Raw genomic sequence first — 19412 nt, 5'->3', positions numbered from 1 at the left:
GAGGGGTGACCTTAAAGAGATTTACAAAATTATGAGGGGCATGGATAGGATAAATAGACAAAGTCTTTTCCCGGAGTCGGGGAGTCCAGAACTAGAGGGCATAGGTTTAGGGTGAGAGGGGAAAGATATAAAAGAGACCTAAGTGGCAACTTTTTCAAGCAGAGGGTAGTACGTGTATGGAATGAGCTGCCAGAGGATGTGGTGGAGGCTGGTACAATTGCAACATTTAAGAGGCATTTGGATGGGTATATGAATAGGAAGGGTTTGGAGGGATATGTGCCAGGTGCTGGCAGGTGGGACTAGATTGGGTTGGGATATCTGGTCGGCATGGATGGGTTGGACCGAAAGGTCTATTTCCGTGCTGTGCATCTCTATGACTCTATGACTCTATAATTGGTGTCATCTCGGCCCGGATAATGCATTTAACGTGTGAGGCACCCTGTGTGAGACTGTCTGTGCCACAATGGTCAGATTGATTCTAATCTAAAAAACGGATTTACAGGATCTTACATGGATTCATGCCGTTTGTGAGCAAACTAAAATGTAATTCTGCAAGTACAAATTCACCCCACAAACTTATATGTGTGTGTGTGTCCATGTGGGTGTTTATTTGTGGGGGAGTGATTATGAGTGTCTGTGAGAGAGTGTGTGTATGTGTGAGTGTGAGTGTAAAGGGGTATAAGTCTGTGCACGAGTATGGGAGTGTATGTAGGAGTGTATGAGAGAGAGCTTGTGTATAAGAGAGAGTCTGTATGAGTGTATAAGTCTGTAGGAGTGTTTGTATGTCTGTAGGAGTGTGTGTGTAGAGTGCCTGTGTGTCTGTGTCTGTGAGTTTGTGTGTGTTTGTGTCTGTCTGTGTGTGCATCTGTGTGTGTGTGTGTGTGTGGGTAGTGCAGTGGGGTTACCTGTAGTGTGACCTGAACCCAAGGTCCCTGTTGAGGCCATCCCCATGGGTACCGGACTTCGGTATCAGCCTCTGCTCAGCCATTTTTCGTTGTTGCCTGCCCGAAGTCCGCCTTGGAGGATGGTCACCCAAAGGTCTAAGACTGAATGTCCCAGACCGTTGAAATGTTCTCCGACTGGTAGAGAACACTCCTGTCTGTTGATTGTTGTGCCATGTGCATTCATCCATTGCCATAACCTCTGCTTGGTCTCGCCAATGTACCATGCCTCAGGGCATCCTTGCCTGCAGTGAATGAGTTAGTCAATGTTGGCTGAGTCGCACGAGTATCTGCCATGTACATGGTGGGAGGTGTCCCCACACGTAATGATGGTATCCGTGTCCACACTCTGACACGTCTTGCAGCGCCTACCGTGACAGGGTTGTATGGAGTTGTCCTGAAAGCCGGGCAGTTTGCTACGAACAATGATATGTTTGAGGTTTGGCAGTCGATTAAAAGCAAGCAGTGGAGGTGTGGTGAAGGTCTTGGTGAGGTGCTTAGCCTCATTGATAATGTGTTGCAGATCACGAAGAACATGGTGTAGTCTGTGGGCTCCTGGGAAGTACTGGACAACGAAGGGTACCCTGTTGGTTGCAGCTCGTGTCTGTCTCCTGAGGAGGTCATTACGGTTCCCTGCTGTGGCACGTCGGAACTGGCAGTCGATGAATTGAGCATCGTAACCCATTCTTATGAGTGCATCCCTGAGTACTTCCAGGTGCCCGTCATGTTCCTCTTCTTCTGAACAGATCCTGTGAATGCGTAGGGCTTGTCCATAGGGGGTGGCTGTTTTAATATGTTTCGGGTGGAAGCTGGAGAAGTGTAGCATTGTGAGATTATCCGTGGGTTTGTGGTTGAGTGAGATGCTGAGGTGTCCATCCTTGATGGAGATGCATGTGTCCAAGAATGAGACGACAGTAGAGAGTAGTCCATAGTGCGTTTGATAGTGGGATGAAACTTATTGATATCAGGGTGTCATTTTTCACTGACCCCTTGCCATGAGTCCCGAGGAAGAAAGTGTCATCAATGTACCTGGTGTATAATGTTGGTTGGAGATCCTGCGGAGAGAAGAAGTCTTGTTCGAACCTATGCATGAAAATGTTGGCATACTAGGGTGTAAATTTGGTCCCCATGGCTGTTCCATGTGTCTGGATGAAGAACTGGTTGTCAAAGGTGAAGGCGTTGTGATCAAGGATAAAGCAGATGAGTTGTAGGATGGTGCTCGGAGATTGGCAGTTGTTGGTGTTGAGTACTGAGGCTGTTGCCGCGATGCTGTTATTGTGGGGGATGCTGGTGTAGAGTGCAGAAACATCCATTGTGACGAAGAGTGTTCCCCGTTTGACTGGTCCGTGGGTGCTGATTTTCTGTAAGAAATCTGTAGTATTGTGACAGAAGCTGGGGGTCCCCTGTACAATGGGTTTCAAGATGCCTTCGACATAACCAGAGAGGTTCTCACACCGGGTCCCATTACCTGATATGAAGGGACGGCCTGGTGTATTGGTTTTGTGCATCTTTGGAAGACAGTAGAAGTCGTCTATGCGAGAAGTATGTGGGATGAGGGCGCCATGGAGAATTCTGAAGGACTGGATCCAAAGTCCTGATCAATGTGTTTAGTTCACGGATGTGTTCTTTGGTCGGATCCGCTGGCAGTTGCCTGTAGTGATCCTGGTTGTTCAGTTGTCTGAGCACTTCCTTGCAGTAATCTGTTCTATTCTGAATGACAATGGCTCCTCCTTTATCTGCTGATTTGATGACAATGTTGTGATTGGTTTTGAGAGCCTGGATGGCATTGCGTTGTGAACGGGTGATGTTTTGCTCTACCTTGTGGGTACGGCTGATGAATCTGGCATTTATATATTTCCTGACAGTTTGAGCATACATGTCAAGCCCAGGGCAGCGGCCCTCCGGTGGGGTCCAAGTTGACACCTTCTTTGGTCGCTCCTCTGCAGATCCCTGTGATGACTGTTCCAGTTCATCAGTGGGCTCATTGGGATCACTGCTGGCATCTTGAAAGAATTCCTCATGTGTCTGATGAATTCCTCCATGTCTGCCTCAAGACCCATGGGGTACATTTTGGTGATGAGGCAGAAATTGAGACCCCTGCTAAGGACTTCAATTTCTTCTTGTTGAAGGGTGTGGTCCAATACGTTGATGATCGACTTCCCTGTGGTGATAACGTTTTCCGCTATGATGCCAGGATGGGCTTGGCTATTGCTGGTGGTGATGCCAAGTTTCTCCAGTTTCTTGTTCTTGGTGTGTATGTACGTGGTGTAGTTTTGTCACCTTGTCTGTTTGGCAATGTGCCGTATTTGTCCTGCTGTATCCTGAATGCAGGCTGAGAGTGTGGGCTCCATCTGAATTTCTAAGTTATGGCACCTGCTGTAGAGTTGGTGCATGAGATGATTGAGGTTGAACTTTAAAGAAGTTCTGCAGTTTACATATGAAAGAACTGAAACCAATATGTTCATTTTAAAAGATGAAAGCCTTAACATACAATCCAGTTCTTTTTCAATATATAATTTCAGTTACATCACACTGTAAACTTTTGCTATAAATTCTATGTCTAACGATCTTATATCCTCAACTGCTTCATGAAGGAGCAGCACTCCAAAAGCTAGTGTTTCCAATAAACTTTTTGGACTATAACCTGGTGTTGTGTGATTTTTAACTTCAAATATTTAAAATAACAATATGTACTCAAATGTATACACTCACCAGGGTATGCAACTAAATATACATAACAACCCTAAATATACATAAAAATATACACCTATTAAATATATATTCACATATATAAAGCATATTTTGCTCCCAAATATATATATAAAACAGCCTGATTTACATCTAAATACATACACCTACACAATATACAGGTATACTCAAATATCTCAAAAACTGTGTCTTTTTATGTTTCTGTATTTTTGACTGTGGACTGAAATGAGAAATGAACTGTCTAAAAATCAAGGCTTGCTAAATCATTTCTGCTCATGTTTGAAAGCACGTAGCCTGAAATTTATTGGCTCAAGCAATGTTAGGAGAAGGTGCAGATGTACTACAGCTGAGGATGTGTACAATAATAGCTAATGATTATGAGCCAATCTGTAAAAATTCAAAAGGGATAGAAAATAGTAGAGGGAAAGAAAGGTGAGTAGCCAAAGGAAAGAATGGATGGCTGGGATTGTCCCCAAGATCTCCTCCTCAGATCAGAACACTAAGTTCTGAGCAAGGAGGTAATAAGGTTCAGAATGTCAAGATTGCTGGAGCAACCCATGAAACTTATTGGAATTTATAAGCTTGAGTCTGAAAAGGAAACTCAGAAGGAAAAGGCCATAGATCAGCCTGTAGCGTTAAATGCAACTAAGAGATGGAGGTAGACACTGCTGTGAGCATAGAAGAAGTAGATAGGGTAGCTGAAAGATAGAACATAGAACAGTACAGCAAAGTACAAGCCCTTTGGCCCTCGATGTCATGCCGACCTTTTATCATACTCTAAGATCAAAATAAGCTACATATCCTTCATCTTACTATCATCCATGTGACTGTCCAAGTGTTTCTTAGATGTCCCTAATGTATCTGATTCTACAACGACTGCTGGCAGTGCATTCCATGCACCCACCACTCTCTGTGTTAAAGGCTTTTTATTGAAAAGGCGATAATTCCCTTTTTCTTCAAAGGAAGCACCCATGCCTTGATAATATTAAGGGATATGGGGCTACTCACACTCTCTTGCTGAAGAAGGATTTAGTTTTCCCTTCAGAGAGTTCATTGAAAACCAGAGTGTTAGTCAATGGATAGGTCGAGGGCATATCCTGATTTTATTGTTCAAGAGCAACTTGGAGTGTGACTTGTTTTCCGAACTAGTGGAAATCAGGCTAGCTAAGAAATTACTTGTGGATGGAGCTAGTGCACTTCATTGGGGAAGCATGGAAAGTCCACTTGCGGCTAAAGAAATAGCGCAGTTGCAGGAACTGTGATTCTGAGCATTTTTCCATGACATGCAGTGACCAGAGCAATAGCGAAACAAAGTCCATCATCAAAGGTCACAGCAAGACCACAAGCAGATATTAGGGTGAATCTATTTAAGAATGAAGAAAATTAAAAAAAAAAAGAGTTCTGATGAGATATCTTCACCAACCTGAGACCAAGAATGGATAGCTGCTCATCAAATAATGATACCTCGCAGATACTGTAAGGAGACACTGCAAGTAGTACATGAAATTCTTATCAGAGGTCGTGTAGGAATACAGTTAACGGTGGCATCAATAAGCAGGTAATCTACATAGCTAGGATTTCATAAAACGTAGTGCACTAGCGAGTGATAGGAAACCTTAACACATAATCAAATCAGCATCTTTGACAGCCAGAACAACTTTTAAACAACAGTTCACAGAATTGTGTAGGACCATTATCAAAATTAAAAACAGGACACTAGTCCATCCTTACAATTATGGATACGACAACTCGACACCCAGACGCTATTCTTTTAAGGATGATTGGAGCTAGGGTAGTGGAGAGAAAGTTAACAATTTTTATACTCATTGTGGAATACAAATTGAGATACAATCAGATCAGCATTCCAACTTTGTGTCTAAAGTTTTCCAGGAAATCATTAGCGGTTTGGGATTAAAACAATTGAAGTCAACTACATTTCACCAACCCTCAAAACCAAGATTAAGATGTACTGTCATAAATACTCATGAGACTGTCCTGAAATTTAATTCTTATTATTTGTTACTGAGATGCGTTATTGACTGGGGGCAGATGTTCGCGTAAAGGGAGAGCTGGAAAATGGGAAGTTAAAAATCACACGACACTAGGTTATAGTCCAACAGGTTTAATTGGAAGCACTAGCTTTCAGAGCGCTGCTCCTTCATCAGGTGGTTATAGAGTGCACAATTGTAAGACACAGAATTTATTGCAAACGTTTCCAGTGTGATGTAACTGAAATTATACATTGATAAATACCTGGATTGTTTGTTAAGTCTCTCATCTGTTAGAATGACCATGTTAGTTTCACTTTCATATGTAAATCACAAAGCTTTTTTTAAAAGTTACATTCTCAGGTTAACTTTAACAATTGGTGTCAGCCCAGATAATGTGTTGAAGGTGTTAGCCCCCTGTGTTCTGTTGCCTGTGCCATATTGTTTAGACTAATTCTAATCTAAAGAAACGATTAACAGAGTCTTACATGGATTCATGCAGGTTTTGAGCAAAGTACAGTGTAACTCTACAAGTACAAATTCACCCCACAAAGTGTGTTTTTGTGTGTGTGTGTGCGCACGTACCTGGGGTGGGGGGTTGTGAGTTTCTGTGAGAGAGAGTGTGTGTGTATGTGTGTGTGTAAAGAGGTCTAAGTCTGTGAGAGGATACATGTGTGAGAGTGTGGGAGTGTGTGTGCCTGTAGGAGTGTGTGTGTGTGCGCGCGCGTGCCTGGGGTGGGGGGGTTTGAGTTTCTGTGAGAAAGTGTGTGTGCGTGTCTGTGTACAGGAGTGTCTGTGTGTATGTGTGTGTATAGGAGTGCGTGTGTGTATGCGTGTATGTGTAGGAGTGCCTCTGTGTGTGTGTGCGCGTGCGTGCCTGGGGTGGGGGTTTGGGAGTGTCTGTGAGAGAGTGTATATGTGTGTGTGTGAGTGTAAAGGGGTCTAAGTCTGTGAGAGGATGCATGTGTGAGTGTGGGAGTGTGTGTGTCTGTAGGAGTGTGTGTCTGGGGTGCGGGGTTGTGAGTGTTTGTGAGAGTGTATATGTGTGTGTGAGTGTAAAGGGGTCGCGCGTGCCTGGGGTGGGGGTTTGGGAGTGTCTGTGAGAGAGTGTATATGTGTGTGTGTGAGTGTAAAGGGGTCTAAGTCTGTGAGAGGTTGCATATGCGGGTGTGGGAGTGTGTGTGTCTGTAGGAGTGTGTGAGAGTGTCTGTGTGCGTGTCTGTGTACAGGAGTGTCTGTGTATATGCGTGTGTATTGGAGTGCGTGCGTGCGTGCATGTGTGTGTGTGTGTAGGAGTACCTGTGTGTGTGTTTATTTGTGTAGGAGTGTCTGTGTGTACTATATACACACACAGACACTCCTATATACACACATACACAAACACATATACACAGATACGCGCACAGACACTCACACACACTCCTACTGACACACATTCTCCCAAACTCACACATGCACCCTCTCACAGACATATATACGTTTGTGGGGTCAATTTGTACTTGCAGAGTTACATTGTACTTTGCTCAAAAACCGCATGAATCCATGTAAGACTCTGTTAGCTCATTTTTTAGATTAGAATCAGTCTAAACATTATGGCACAGACAACAGAACACAGGGGGCTAACGCTTTCAACATATTATCTGGGCTGACATCAATTGTTACAGTTAACCTGAGAATGTAACTTTTTTAAAAAAGTTTTGTGATTTACATATGAAAGAAGTGAAACTATCATGGCCATTCTAACAGATGAGAAACTTAACAAACAATCAAGGTATTTTTTCAATGTATAATTTCAGTTACATCACACTGTAAACTTGCTATAAACTCTGTGTCTTACAATTGTGCACTCCACAACCACAAGATATTATCACGGTGGTTGTGGGGGATTTCAACATGCAGGTAGACTGGGAGAATCAGGATGGTACTGTTTGTGGAGTGCCTCCGAGATGGATTCTTAGAACAGCTGGTGCTGGAGCCTACCAGGGAGAAGGCAATTCTGGATCTGGTGTTGTGCAACAAATCGGATTTGATCAGGGACCTCGAAGTGAAGGAGCCATTAGGAGGTAGTGACCATAATACAATAAGCTTTAATCTGCAATTTGAAAGGGAGAGGGTACAATCAGTAGTGACAACATTTCAGTTGAATAAAGGGAATTATGGAGCTATGAAGCAGGAGATGGCCAAAGTTCAATGGTGCAATACCCTAGCAGGGATGACAGTGGAGGAACAATGACATGTATTTCTGGATATAATGCAGAAGATGCAGGATCCAAAAAGGAAGAAAGATCCTAAGAGGAGGCATGGGTGGCCGTGGCTGACAAGGGAAGTTAAGAAACATATAATGTCAAAAGAGAAAAAGTATAACATAGCAAAGGTAAGTGGGAAAATGGAGGACTGGGAAGCTTTTAAAGAACAACAGAGGATTACTAAGAAGGAAATACGCAGAGAAAAAATGAGGTACGAAGGTAAACTGGCTAAAAATATAAAGGAGGATAGTAGAAGCTTTTTTAGGTATGTGAAAGGCAAAAAAATGGTTAAGACTAAAATTGGGCCCTTGAAGATAGAAACAGGTGAATATATTACAGGGAACAAAGAAATGGCAGAAGAGTTGAATTGGTACTTCAGATCTGTGTTCACTGGGGAAGACACAAGCAATCTCCCTGAGGTAACAGTGGCTGAAGGACCTGAACTTAAGGGAATTTATATTTGCCAGGAATTGGTGTTGGAGAGACTGTTAGGTCTGAAGGTTGATAAGTCCCCGGGGCCTGATGGTCTTCATCCCATGGTACTGAAGGAGGTGGCTCGAGAAATTGTGGATGCGTTGGTGATTATTTTCCAGAGTTCGATAGATTCAGGATCAGTTCCTGCGGATTGGAGGGTGGCTAATGTTGTCCCACGTTTTAAGAAAGGAGCGAGAGCGAAAGCAGGGAATTATAGACCAGTTAGTCTGACCTCAGTGGTGGGAAAGATGCTGGAATCAATTATAAAAGATGAAATTACGACACATCTGGATCGCAGTAACAGGATAGGTCAGAGTCAGCATGGATTTATAAAGGGGAAATCATGCTTGAATAATCTTCTGGAATTTTTTGAGGATGTAACTCTGAAGATGGACAAGGGAGATCCAGTGGATGTAGTGTACTTGGACTTTCAGAAAGCCTTTGATAAAGTCCCACGTAGGAGGTTAGTGAGCAAAGTTAGGGCACATGGTATTGGGGGCAAAATACTGACTTGGATTGAAAATTGTTTGGATGACAGAAAACAAAGAGTAGTGATGAATGGCAGGTGGTGACCAGTGGGGTACCGCAGGGATCAGTGCTGGGACTGCAGCTTTTTACAATATACATTAATGATATAGATGATGGTATTAAAAGTAATATTAGCAAATTTGCTGATGATACTAAGCTGGGTGGCAGGGTGAAATGTGAGGAGGATGTTAGGAGATTACAGGATGACCTGGACAGGTTAGGTGAGTGGACAGATGCGTGGCAGATGCAGTTTAATGTGGATAAATGTGTGGTTATCCACTTTGGTGGCAAGAACAGGAAGGCAGATTACTACCTAAATGGAGTCAAGTTAGGTAAAGGGGCAGTACAGAGAGATCTGGGTGTTCTTGTACACCAGTCAATGAAAGCAGGCATGCAGGTACAGCAGGCAGTGAAGAAAGCTAATAGCATGCTGGTCTTCATAACAAGAGGTATTGAGTATAGAAGCAAAGAGGTTCTCCTGCAGCTGTACAGGGCTCTGATGAGACCACACCTGGAATATTGTGTGCAGTTTTGGTCTCCAAATTTGAGGAAAAAACATTCTGGCTATTGAGTGAGTGCAGCGTAGGTTCACGAGGTCAATTCCCGGAATGGTGGGACTATCTTACGTTGAAAGATTGGAGCAACTGGGCTTGGATACCCTTGAGTTTAGAAGGCTGAGAGGGAATCTGATTGAGACATATAAGATTATTAAAGGATTGGACACTCTGGAGGCAGGAAACATGTTTTCGCTGATGGGTGAGTCCCGAAGCAGAGGTCACAGTTTAAAAATAAGGGGTAGGCCATTTAGAACAGAGTTGAGGAGGAACTTCTTCACCCAGAGAGTGGTGGGTGTATGGAATGCTCTGCCCCAGAAGGCTGTGGAGGCCAAGTCTCTGGATACTTTCAAGAAAGAGTTGGATAGAGCTCTTAAGGATAGTGGAATCAAAAGGTTATGGGGATAAGGCAGGAACAGGATACTGATTGAGGATGATCAGCCATGATCATAATGAATGGTGGTGTTGGCTCAAAGGGCAGAATGGCCTACTCCTGCACCTATTGTCTATTGTCTATTGTCTATCACCTGATGAAGGAGCAGTGCTCCAAAAGCTAGTGCTTCCAATTAAACCTGTTGGACTATAACCTGGTGTTGTGAGATTTTTAACTTTGTACAGCCCAGTCCAACACTGTCATCTCCAAATTCAGAAAATGGAAAGCCTTCAAAAATGAGATAACAAGATGCGCACAACAGACTTCACAAATACAGACAAGAAATTGCGCGCCAAAAGTCGTTAATTTCAAAAACCACTAATCAGGAATGGACCCAGACCATAGAACGGGCTGTCACCATAGGACAGAACAGGACCACACACCGCAAAAAAACGGCACTAAAAGAAAAAATGGCCAAACTAACACACAACAAAGAGGACACCACAACACACACCTGGGTTAAAAACCTCTCCCACAGACAGCTCACAGACACGGAAAGAACAATACTGGCCAAGGGACTCAACTACAACCACAGGGACGCCAAGACAGCAGACTTCCTAGCAGCACTAGAATGCACACTCAGGAACAATGGACTGACAGAAGAGACACAACAAACAGTGAGACAAAGTATCGTACCTCTGATAACAAGGAAAAGACAAACACATAACCTCAACACCAAGGAGAGGGAAGCACTAAAATCACTAAGAAATGATAAGAACATAATCATACTACCAGCAGACAAAGGCAGAATGACGGTCATCCTGGACAAAGCAGAATACACCCAAAAAGCACAACAACTACTTGCAGATACCAACACCTACCAAAAGAGGGAGTTTGACCCCACCCCACAGCTCACCAATAGGATAAATAACACACTGAGGAATCTACAAAAAAACGGACAGATAACCAGAGCTGACCTACAGAGAATGAAACCTGAAAGCAACAACACGCCTAGATTCTATGGACTATCTAAAGTGCACAAACCAGACATCCCACTCAGACCCATAGTATCACTACCAGGGACACCATCACACAAACTGGCCAAAGAACTACAGCAGAAACTGAAACACCTGATCAGCGGATCCAGACAATCTATACAATCAACACAGGAATTCTTGGACATCATCAGAAATATACACATAGACAAGGAAGAAACTATGGTCTCATTCGACGTAACGGCACTGTTCACCTCTATTGACAAAACACTAGCCAGAGAAACAATAGCCAACCTGCTGGACATACAGAACAGACAACAGGACGTTGAACCTATCAACAAAGACGGCATACTTAAACTACTGGACTTGTGCCTCACAACACACTTCACATTCAACAACCAGATATACGAACAAATCAACAGAACACCCAAGGGCTCACCGATCTCTGGACACATAGCAGAAGCAGTAATGCAAAGGTTAGAACAAACAGTCTTACCACAAATTCAACCCAAACTCTGGGTCAGATATGTTGATGACACCTTTGTAATCATTAAAATCACAGAAATAGAGAAAACACACCGGATCATCAACGCCACACTGACAGGAATCCGATTCACGAGAGAAGAAGAAAAGGACAACCAACTCCCATTCCTAGGCGTGATGGTACAGAGAACACCGAACGGAGAATTCACCACAAAGGTATACAGGAAAGCCACACACACAGACCAAGTCCTGAACTATGAAAGCAACCACCCCAACACACACAAACGAAGTTGCATCAAGACACTATTCAAAAGGGCCACAACACACTGCAGCACACCAGAACTGCAAAAAGAGGAAGAGGAACACCTGTACAAGGTATTCGCCAAAAACGGATATCCTCGCAATTTCATCAACAGATGCCTAAGGGAAAGACAACGGAACGAGGACATGCCGCAACCCAAAGGACTAGCCACACTACCATACATCAGGAGCATTTCAGAACTGACAGCCAGACTACTGCGAACACTAGGACTTATAACAGCACACAAACCAACAGCCATTCTCAGACAACAGCTCACCAGAACGAAGGACCCGATACCCAGCATGAGCAAAACTAATGTAGTGTACAAAATCCCATGCAAGGACTGCACAAAACACTATATAGGACAAACAGGAAGACAGCTAACGATCCACATCCATGAACATCAACTAGCCACGAAACGCCACGACCAGCTATCCTTAGTAGCCACACACGCAGATGACAAGCAACATGAATTCGACTGGGACAACACTACCATTATAGGGCAAGCCAAACAAAGAACAGCCAGGGAATTCCTAGAAGCATGGCACTCATCCACAAACTCCATCAACAAACACATCGACCTGGACCCAATATACCAGCCACTACAGCGGACAGCTGAAACTGACAACCGGAAGCGGCAGGGACAGGCCACTATAAATGCCGGAGGAAACACCACAGAAGCGCTTCACAGGAAGCTCCCAAGCACTGAGGATGTCACCTAGACAGGGGACAAAACGTTTGCAACAAAAATTTCCAGCTCGGCAAACAGAACCACAACAACGAGCACCCGAGCTACAAATCTTCGCCCAAACTTTGAATGAGATAACAAGAGTTCAGAGACAGTATATTCCTGTTATTCCTATACTATAGACAAGGCTGGCAGGTGTAGAGAATGCTGGACGACTAGAGAAATTGAAGTTTTGGTTATAAAAAGAAGGAAGCATATGTCAGGTACAGACAAGAGATATTGAGTGAATCCTTAGAAGACTATAAAGGCAGTAGGAGTATACAAAAGAGGGCAATCAGGAGGGCAAAAAGGAGACATAAGTTAGCTTTGGCAAATAGACGAATCCAAAGGGAGTTTGTAAATATATTAAGGACAAAAGGGTAACTAGGGAGAGAATAGGACCCCTCAAAGATCAACAAAGCAGCCCATGTGTGGAACCATAGGAGATGGAGGAGATATTAAACAAGTATTTTGCATCAGTGTTTACTGTGGAGAAAGACATGGAAGATATGGTCTGTATTACAGAGGAAGTGGTGATGGATATCTTAAAATACATAAAAGTAGATAAATCGCAAGGACCTGATCAGATGTACTCTCAAACTCTGTGGGAAGCTAGAGAAGTGATTGCTGGGTCCCTTACTGAGATACTTGAATCATTGATAGTCACAGGTGAGGTGCCGGAAGACTGGAGGTTGGCTAACATGGTATTACTATTTTGGAAAGCTGGTAAGGAATGCCAGGGAACTATAGTCCAGTCAGCCTGATGTTGGTGGTGGGCAGGTTGTTGGAGGGAATCCTGAGGGACAGGATGTACATGTATTTGGAAAGGCAAGGACTGATTGGGGATAGTCAACATGGCTTTGTGCGTGGGGAATCAAGTCTCATGAACTTGACTGAGTTTTTTGAAGAAGTAACAAAGAGGATTGATGAGGGCAGAGCAGGAGATGTGATCTATTTGGTCTTCAGTAAGGCATTCGACAAGGTTCCTCATGGTAGACTGGTTAGCAAAGTTAGATCTCATGGGATACAGGGAGAACTAGCCATATGGAGACAGAATTGGCTCTAAGGTAGAAGACAGAGGGTGGTGGTGGAGGATTGCTTTTCAGACTGGAGGCCTGTGACCAGTGGAGTGCCACAAAGATCGGTGCTGTGTCCACGGCTTTTCGTCATTTATATACATGATTTGGATGTGAACATAGGAGGTATAGTTAGTAAGTTTGCAGATGACACCAAAATTGGAGGTGTAGTGGACAGTGAAGAAGGTTACCTCAGATTACAACAGGATCTTAATCAGATGGCCAATGGGCTGAAGAGTGGCAGATGGAGTTTAATTTAGAAAAATGTGAGGTGCTGCAATTTGGAATGGCAAATCAGAGCAGGACCAATACACTTAATGGTAAGGTGTTGCTGAACAAAGAGACCTTGGAGTGCAGGTTCATAGTTCTTTGAAAGTAGAATTGCAGGTAGATAGGATAGTGAAGAAGGCGTTTGGTATGCTTTCTTTTACTGGACAGAGCATTGAGTACAGGAGTTGGAAGGTCAAGTTGTGGCTGTACGGGTCACTTTTGGAATATTGTGTGCAATTCTAGTCTCCATCCTATCGGAAGGATATTGTGAAACTTGAAAGGGTTCAGAAAAGATTTACAAGGACATTGCCAGGGTTGGAAGATTTGAGCTACAGGGAGAGGCTGAATAGGCTGGGCCTGATTTTCCTGCAGAGTTAGAGGCTGGGGGTTGACCTTATAGAGGTTTATGAAATCATGAGGAGCATGGATAGGATAAACAGACAAGGTCTTTTCAATGGGGTTGGAGAGTCCAGAACTAGAGGGCATAGGTTTAGGGTGAGAGGGGAAAGATATAATAGAGACCTAAGGGGCAACTTTTTCACGCAGAGGGTGGTACGTGTATGGAATGAGCTACTAGAGGATGTGGTGGAGGCTGGTACAATTGTAACATTTAAGAGGCATTTGGATGGGTATATGAATGGGAAGGGTTTGGAGGGAAATGGGCCGGGTGCTCGCAGGTGGGACTAGATTGGGTTGGGATATCTGGTCGGCATGGACAGGTTGGACCGAAGGATCTGTTTCCATGCTGTACATCTCTATGACTCTATGACTCTATGACAGAAGGCAGAGAGTGATTGTAGATGGCAAGTGTTCTGCCTGGAGATCAGTGTTGGGTGGTGTCCCACGGGGGTCTGTTCTTGGGCCTCTGCTCTTTGTAGTTTTATAAATGACTTCAATGAGGAGGTTGAGGGGTGTGTTAGTAAAGTTGCAGACGACACAAAGATTGGAGGTGCTGCTGACAGTATAGAGGGCTATTGCAGGCTGCAGCGTGACATAGACAGGCTGCAGAGCTGGGCTGAGAAATGCAGATGGAGTTCAACCTGGATAAATGTGAAGTGATGCATATGGTAAGGTCGAACTTGAATGCTAAATATAGGATTAAAGACAGGACTCTTGGTAGTGTGGAGGAACAGAGGGATCTTGGTGTTCAAGTACATAGACCCCAAAAGTTGCCACCCAAGTGGATAGGGTTGTTAAGAAAGCATATGGTGTTTTGGCTTTCATTAACAGAGGGATCGAGTTTAAGAGCCGCGAAGTTTTGCAACAGCTTTACAAGTCCCTGGTGAGACCACACTTGGAATATTGTGTCCAGTTCTGGTTTCCCTGCTATCAGAAAGATACAGAGGGTTTGGAGAGGGTGCAAGGGAGGTTTACCAGGATGCTGCCTGGACTGGAGGGCTTGCCTTATGAAGAGAGGTTGACTAAGCTCGGACTTTTCTCTCTGGAGAAAAGGAGGACGAGAGGTAACCTGATCAAAGTGTACAAGGTAATGAGAGGCATGGACAGAGTCAATAACCAGAAACATTTCCCCAGGGCAAGACTGATTGGGGTGCGGGGTCATAGTTTTAAGATATTAGGAGAAAGGTATAGAGGGAACGTCAGAGGAAGGTTCTTTACGCAGAGTTGTGAATGCATGGAATGCATTGCCAGCGGTCGTGGTGGAAACAGAGTCATTAGGAGCATTTATGCAACTGTTGGACATGCACATGGATAGGAATGAATTGAGGGGTGCATAGGTTAAGTTATTTTATTTTACATTAGGATTAATCCTCAGCACAATATCGTGGGCCAAAGACCCTGTTCTGTGCTGTACTTTTCTATGTTCTAATAGAAGGGCTTGCTTATCGGCGTGGCAATATATAAAATGCATGGTGTACTCACACATACATATATATTTATAACATATATATATAATATACACTAGCCCGATATACTTTAAATAAATGAACATGACTAATACATAACAAAACATATAAAATTCAATTTTCATCGCCAATATACACTCATCAATTTACACTAGTCCAATATCTATTAGCTTGTTATTCATACACTGATTTATATCATCCTGATGTGCAAAGGCTTGATATTCATGCATCCGATATATCTGAGGGAGAGAGGAAAATGGAAAGTGGATGGAGGATCAGAGAAGGGAGAAGTAGGCAGAATCAGAGGAAGACAAGGGAGGAGGCAAATTTGAGGACAGTGTGTCAGAAAGGAGAGGGAGGGGTTAATGTATGGATTGGGAGCGAGAGGGAAGTGGTAGTGGGGAGTGAAAGAGAATGGATTAGAAGAGGGGGAGAGATGGTGGAGGGAATGGGAGGGGTATTTGGGGAGGTAGATGTCAGGGGTAGGGTAGGAGTATTTGTGAAAGGGGAAGGAAGGAGTATTTACGGAGAGGGATTTTTCGATAATGGCGATGGGGAGGAGAATATAGAAGGATACATGGGGAGGGATGGGGAATTGTTTTTGGGGATGGGAAGGGGTATTTGCATGTGAGCAGGGGCATTTGCAGAGAGAAGTGAGAAGGGGAGAGATATTTGGGGAAGGGGAGGGTCTTTGGCAGGGTGGAGATGGATATTTGTGGAGTGGGGGTACTTGGGAATGAGAGGCGTATTTGGGGATGGGAAGTGTCTTTGGGAAGGGGTATATGGGGAAGTGGCTGGAAATTGGGTGTAATTGGGAAGGAAATATTTGTGGATGGGGAGAGGGTACTTGGGGAGGAGGTATATGGGGTGGGGTATTTGTAGATGGTGTGATGTATTTGGGGTTGGGGTATTTGGGGATGAGGAGGGATATTTGAAGAGTGGATATTTGGGATGTGGCTAATTGGAAAGGGAGTACTTATGGATGGGTTAGGGGTCATTTGTGGAGAAGTAATTGGGGAGCGATTGTGGGTGGAAGGGTAAATTTGTGGAGAGGGATATTTGTGGAGGAGAGGGAAAGAGAACATGCGGAGACGGAGAGCAGGAGATTGAGGAGGGGTATTTGTGGAGCGGTCAGAGATAGAAGGGGTATTGTGGAGGAGGTAGGTGGGTTATTGTGAAGAAGGTGAGGAGGATTATTTATGAAGAGGGACGGGGAGGGGAGAGGAAGGGAAAGGTATTTGCAGCATGAGGAGTGGAAGAGTATTTAGGGAAGATGGATATTTTGGAATCTAGTGGATGTATTTGGGGATTGAGTTAAGGAGAGATATTTGGAGAGGGAGCTGGGAATTTGGGAGGGGCTAGGGAGGGATAACTGAGGTGAGGTGGGGAGTAATATTTGGGGTTGGGGAAGGGTATTTGCAGATATGGAGGGGCGGGGTATTTAGGGAGGATGGTGGTATTTGGAGATTAGGACAGAGGCATATTTGCTGAACGGAGATGTCGTTGGTGGGTTGGAGAAGGATTTTTAGGGATGGGGTACTTGGGAATAGGAAGGGCATTTGGGGTTGGGGAAGAGTATTTGGAAAGCAGTAAATGGGGAGAGAGCTGGGAATGGAGAGTGATATTTGGGGAGAACATATTTGAGGGCTATTTGGGGAGTGTGGATATTTGCAGTTGGACATGGAATATTTGTGAATTGGGGGACTGAGGATGGTGTATTTGTGAATGGGGTGGGTCATTTATGGAGTGGGTATTTGTGGACGAAGAAGTGGTATTTGGGGAGCGTGTATTTGGTGAAAGAAGTGTTTGGGGATTGTGTACTATGGATGGGAATGAATATTTGGCAGGAGGGATATTTGGGTAGGGTCGTATTTCAGGATGGGGAGAGGTACCTATGCATGAGTAGGGAAGGCATTTGGGGATGGATGCTATTTGAGCACCCAGTGGAGTTACTTGGCATTTGGGTTAGGGAGGGACATTTGGTGAGGGGAAGAAGAAAGAGAGAGGTGTTTGGATAGGGAAGAGGACGAGTCTTTGGTGGGATGGAGAGGGATATTAATGAAGCAGAGCTACTTGGGAATGGGGGTTATTTGAAGGTGGGGAAGGATATTTGGAGAAGGGTATCGGGGAGGAGGCTGGAGATGGAGAGAAATATTTGGAGGGGGTATTTAGGAGATATTTGGACAAGTGGAGGAGAATTTGGTGAGGGAGAGGAAAACTTGGGGGGAGGGAATTTATGGAAATGATTGTGAAGGGAAGTGGTATTGGTGGTAGGACATTTGTGGATGGGAGGGTGTTTTACAGGGGGAGGGATATTGTGGATGGGAGGGGTATTTGGGGAGGGAGAGGAATATCTAGAGTGAGAGTGATTGTGGAAGGGAATGGTAGAGGGTATTTGTGGAGGGGAGGAGGGTATTTGGGGAGGGAGACAAATATTTAGAGTGAGAGTGGTTGTGGAAGGGAATAGTAGAGGGTATTTGGGGAGGGAGACAAATATTTAGAGTGAGAGTGGTTGTGGAAGGGAATGGTAGAGGGTATTTGTGGAGGGGAGGGGTGTATTTGGGGAGGGAAACAAATATTTAGAGTGAGAGTGGTTGTGGAAGGGAATGGTAGAGGATATTTTTGGAGGGGAGGGGGGTATTTGGGGAGGGAAACAAATATTTAGAGTGAGAGTGGTTGTGGAAGGGAATGGTAGAGGATATTTTTGGAGGGGAGGGGGGTATTTGGGGAGGGAAACAAATATTTAGAGTGAGAGTGGTTGTGGAAGGGAATGGTAGAGGGTATTTGTGGAGGGGAGGGGTGTATTTGGGGAGGGAAACAAATATTTAGAGTGAGAGTGGTTGTGGAAGGGAATGGTAGAGGATATTTTTGGAGGGGAGGGGGGTATTTGGGGAGGGAAACAAATATTTAGAGTGAGAGTGGTTGTGGAAGGGAATGGTAGAGGGTATTTGTGGAGGGGAGGGGGGTATTTGTGGAGGGGAGGGGTATTTGGGGAGGGAGACAAATATTTAGAGTGAGAGTGGTTGTGGAAGGGAATGGTGGAAGGGAGGGTATTTGTGGAGGGGAGGGGGGTATCTGGGGTGGGGGTGGGGTTGGGACGAGACTCCGCCCATACAGGCGGGGCGCATGCGTGCGGCGGGGCAGCAGCGCACGGTAGAAATGGCGGCGGAGCGAGCGCGAGCGGGAGCGGGTCCGTGAGGAACAGCCGGGAGAGAGTGGGGTTTTCCTGGGAAACCTGGGCTTGGGATCAGAGCGGGACCCAATCCGGGCCGGGCCGGGCCGAGCAGGTCAGGTCAGCGGGGCCGAGGCTGGGAGCGCGGGGGAGGGGGGAGTGAAAGTGAGCGAGGGGCCGGCGACCCTCGTCACCCGCCCCAGCAATTACCCCCCAGTCACCTGGCCCCTCCATCACATGATCCCCTCATCACATGGTTCCCCCCACCCCTTGATCCCCTCCCCGCATCCCTTGGTCTCTCCATCACTTGATTCCCCTCATAACTCACCCCTGCTGCCCCCATCGCTTTATTCCCCCCATAACTTGCCCCCATTCCTTGCTGCCCTGTCACTTGATTCCTTCCCCCCCCCCCCATCGCTTGATTCCCTTCCATCACTTGGCTACCACATCACTGACCGTCCCCTACCACTGATGCCTATCCCTTCCTTCACTGATCCTTTCCATCCCGTGACCCCATCACCGACCTGCTAGCATCCCTGACCATTCCCAATCACTTACCCCCTCCCCATTACTGACCTCCCTCCATCACTGACCTCCGACCCTCGCTACCGACCTGCCACCAGTGTGGTGCTGGAAAAGCACAGCAGGTCAGATGGCATCCGAGGAGAGTCAATGTTTCGGGCCCTTCCTGACCTGCTGTGCTTTTCCAG

At 45.1% G+C, this 19412-nt stretch overlaps 1 protein-coding gene across 3 annotated transcripts in view; it reads left to right on the top strand.

The window, feature by feature from the left end:
* Positions 1-18692: 18692 nt before the first annotated feature.
* rnf123 (ring finger protein 123) overlaps positions 18693-19412 on the top strand; it is a 390439-nt gene continuing 389719 nt past the window's right edge. The window contains exon 1 of one of the 3 annotated variants that reach the window (XM_087994538.1): positions 18693-18817. The gene's annotated coding sequence lies outside the window, so the exon portion shown is untranslated. Of the gene's footprint in view, positions 18823-19412 lie in introns of all 3 variants that reach the window. The other 2 variants (XM_087994539.1, XM_087994537.1) reach the window with 2 other exon arrangements.

This window comes from Chiloscyllium plagiosum, unplaced genomic scaffold, assembly GCF_037043375.1.
Source record: "Chiloscyllium plagiosum isolate Xiang-an unplaced genomic scaffold, Cpla_swu_hap1 HiC_scaffold_14, whole genome shotgun sequence".
Taxonomy (NCBI): domain Eukaryota; kingdom Metazoa; phylum Chordata; class Chondrichthyes; order Orectolobiformes; family Hemiscylliidae; genus Chiloscyllium; species Chiloscyllium plagiosum.
The sequence above is the reverse complement of the archived record's forward strand: the minus strand, read 5'-3'. Positions and strand labels throughout refer to the sequence as shown.